The 3,394-nt window shown below is 51.7% G+C and overlaps 1 long non-coding RNA gene across 2 annotated transcripts in view; it reads left to right on the forward strand.

The window, feature by feature from the left end:
• LOC105854156 overlaps window positions 1-3,394 on the forward strand; it is a 19,377-nt gene that overhangs the window by 2,463 nt on the left and 13,520 nt on the right. For both annotated transcript variants that reach the window (XR_001145870.1, XR_001145871.1), the window contains exon 3: window positions 203-274. This is a non-coding gene — a long non-coding RNA (uncharacterized LOC105854156). The remainder of the gene's footprint in view (window positions 1-202; window positions 275-3,394) is intronic.

Consider the following 3,394-nt stretch of genomic DNA (forward strand, 5'->3'; position numbering starts at 1 on the left):
TGTATGGAGTCAATTCATTCCAACTCCTGGTTGCAATTTTAGCCTCTGCCCAAAATGGACTTTTAACTCATTCCATTTCAAAGGTCCCACCTGCACTAATGAGGTCACCCGCACGCCGAGGCAGCTGGTCACACAGCCTGTTTCCTCTCACCTTGTCCAACCCTCTGACTACAAAAACTTTCCATTGTGCAACTCCTTGCAGGGCCTGCCGACAAGGTGCCGCCCCATCACTGAATCCTTTGATGAAGCCAATTTGATCTCCAAATTTATTCAGGTGAAATTTATTTTTCAACAATACAATTTACATCACCCCATCTCGCATCTCATACTACCAGAAGCAAAACTTTTAAAAAGGACAGTCTGGTTTTCTCCTTTTCTGTCGGGGACTGGCCCCAACTATCCAGCTGTTGGGGTGGTGGGGGCGAGACAGGCAAGGCCCTGTGGTGGGAATATCCTTTTAAAATTGAAGGGCAGTCTGAGGAGTCACAGGTAGGGAGATAGAGTTCTTGCATTATTCGGGCAGAGCTGTGCAGATAAATCCTTCCATGGAATGTTAGGAAAGTTGGATTGGAGGCTGGCCTTGTGTTACAAGAGATGGTGGCAGCCAGCTTCTAGCTGAATGACAACATTGTAACACCCAGCCTTATTCCATGGTCTGTAGACGCCTGGATGTCATCTTTGCTGTCGCCTTTACCACTGAGTGCATGAGCTTGCCTGTGCTGTGGCCTTGCCTCCCCAGAGGCATCAGGAAAACCCAGCTGCCTACTAAGGTAGCTGCATCCCAGGCTGTGATGACCTGGGCCGGAGGGGCCCCCTCTCCTGGGAACACAGCGTGATCACCCCTCTGCCACATCTTCCCGTCCCAACCCCCACTCAGGCCTATTCACTGGGGGACTGGAATTTCTCACCACCCTGGAGGCCCAAGCCTCCTGCTTGCCGGTTTTCCTAGGCCAGCCTTTCTGTCTCTCGGCCCTATGTAGACCGACTTGGAAAGGGGGTGCCATGTGGGCCTTGTAGTTATCACTTGCATACCAAGTTGCTAGTAACTCATATCTTATCATGGGAAAGGGGAGGCAACAGGACATTGAAAGAGCCCAGGAGCCCCCCAGGATTCTCGGTCTTTCGCTTGCAGCAGGTCATCTGCCTGAGCCAGCAGAACTCTTCTTGAGGCCTGCCGGAGGAGCTCTCTAGGAAACTGTGTATAAGTGGGGAGCCTCTCTACATCCTCCCAGAGTGGCCCCTCCCTGACCAGGGTTGGCAGTGGCAACTCCTCGAGAAACCAGGGACCTGGAGCAGGTGGGGGGTGGCGCCCTGGGCCACAGTGACCCTCCCTGGACCTGAGTGGTGACCTGGGCCTAACAGGCTACCAGTGTGGGATCAGAGAGGCCAGGAGGGAGCTACTGGCTGGAACAGATTGCAACAGAGACTTCTTGATCATAGCAACGCTTCACTTATACACTTCTCTTCCTCCTCCCTGCATCTTTGTGTGCCGAGAAAAGTTGAGTCCAATACCAGCCAGCTACTACAACGCTTCCTTCTTCTAAGCTGTAGGCACTTCACATTATTTCCATCTCTTTCTTTCTTTGATTTTTTTAATGCGCAGCCTGTATTTAATAATCAGGGCACATGTCTGTCTTATGCATGCACGCACAGGAAGGGGAAGTGAGAAGGCACCTGGTCCGCACTCTAGCCCTGGGGCGGGGCGTGGAGGGAGAACTATTTGAAATCAGGTGAGAGTCTCTGATAAGACAGGCTTTGGGAGAGGTCTGAAGAAAGGTAGGGGTGAGCCAGGCAGTGTCTGAAGAGAGCAATCCAAGAAACATTGGGGACAAAGGTCCTGGCCTTGTGGGTAGGGAGAAGGGAAGGGCTAGGATTTTATGGCCAGGGCCGCCTGCCCAGTCTCTAGCCCTTGGGTCAGTGCTGGAGAGGGCTTGGACCACCACCTGGCTATTTCCTGGCTGATTCCAGAAAATGTTCTGTGCCAAAAGGGTCTGTCCACCCTCGAAAGACATTCTCAGAAACAATGGCTTCTTCAAGGCATGGAAAAATCCTGCAGTGAAAGGAATTTATCCGGCTTTATTGCAGCAATTCAGACATTTCACTGTGAACCTTCTTTTGGCTATAAAGTCTCTGTACCTCTGAACCTATGCTTTGTATTTGGTGAAGCCTCCTTCATCCATTCTTGGAAGAGCAAAATAGAATCCAGACAGCTAAACTGACTTCTCCAATTTCCCCAGAGCTCAAGTTTCTGGCTGAGATGAGTCTGGACCCTGCCAAGTCACTCTTCTGGTAGCTTCTGAAACACATTGATAGCTTGACGGGGGCCAGTTTAGGCTTCTCCCAAGCCATGTAAAAAGCTCCCATACATGCCTCCTGGAAGACATGCACATTCTCACCGTGTGTGTTGGGTTAGCCTTCTTTAGGTAAAGACGGTAATTGATGGGGTGCCTTCGTCTCTGTGGGTGCTAACAATAGTGCATTTCTGTTGAACCTGACCCCCAAGTGGGCAGTGCAGGGCTAATGCATCTCAAACACACACAGGGACAACCAACACACTCATGTTAGCCAGTAGTGACCATCAAATCCTCCATCTGAAAAAGCCGAGATCCATGAACTAGATACTTTGTCTTCCAGGGTGGTCCTGTGACCTTAGGGCTCATTTTTAACTCCCCTCCCCCCCAATACTTTTTACATCTGTTTTTTCCAAAGAATAAGAACCTCCTCAGGCACAGGACACCCACCTCATGTAACGTGGTGGTTTAAGAGGCTGGACCTAAGACCAGAGCCCCAGCCCTGCCATCAACAGGATATGTGTTTTGGGCAAGGCCTCAATGGAATTTGGGGCCCATTTCTCCATCTGCTAAAGGAAGGTTGCCATCCCCAAGTGTGTTGTGGTATTGGTACCCCCAGCTGTGGTAGCCACAGAATGAGGTCTTGGGAGGGGGGCAGGTAGGGGTATTGAGGCAGAGCTGACCTCCTTTTATTGGCTCCAGAGCTATTTCTGTCTGAAGAACCAAGACCTGTCACTATAACCAGGACACCCCCATCCCCAGGCTGTGCTGGAGACTGGGTCAAATTTGATGCAGCTTTTTTCCACACTAACCTTCAATTCCTCGTGACGACCTGCAGGCCTTTGCCCTGCTGCAGGCCTTTGCCCTGCTGTTCCCCTGCCTGGAAGGCCCCCCTCTAACCTCTCTGCCTTTGGGGGACACGAGGGCCAGTGCCCCTACCTTCCAGGCATGCCCTTGCCCAGTAGCTCAGCAGTGCTCGTTGGCCTGATCTGCACAATGCTGGGACCCCTGGCCTGCCGGGAAAGCAGGCACACATGCAGAGAAAATGCCTGAAATGTTTGACATGCAGTAACCTGCTGGGCCAGGCTGTGCTTCCCGGCGAC

The sequence above is a fragment of the Condylura cristata genome, unplaced genomic scaffold, assembly GCF_000260355.1.
Source record: "Condylura cristata isolate star-nosed mole 26May11 unplaced genomic scaffold, ConCri1.0 scaffold00028, whole genome shotgun sequence".
NCBI lineage: Eukaryota > Metazoa > Chordata > Mammalia > Eulipotyphla > Talpidae > Condylura > Condylura cristata.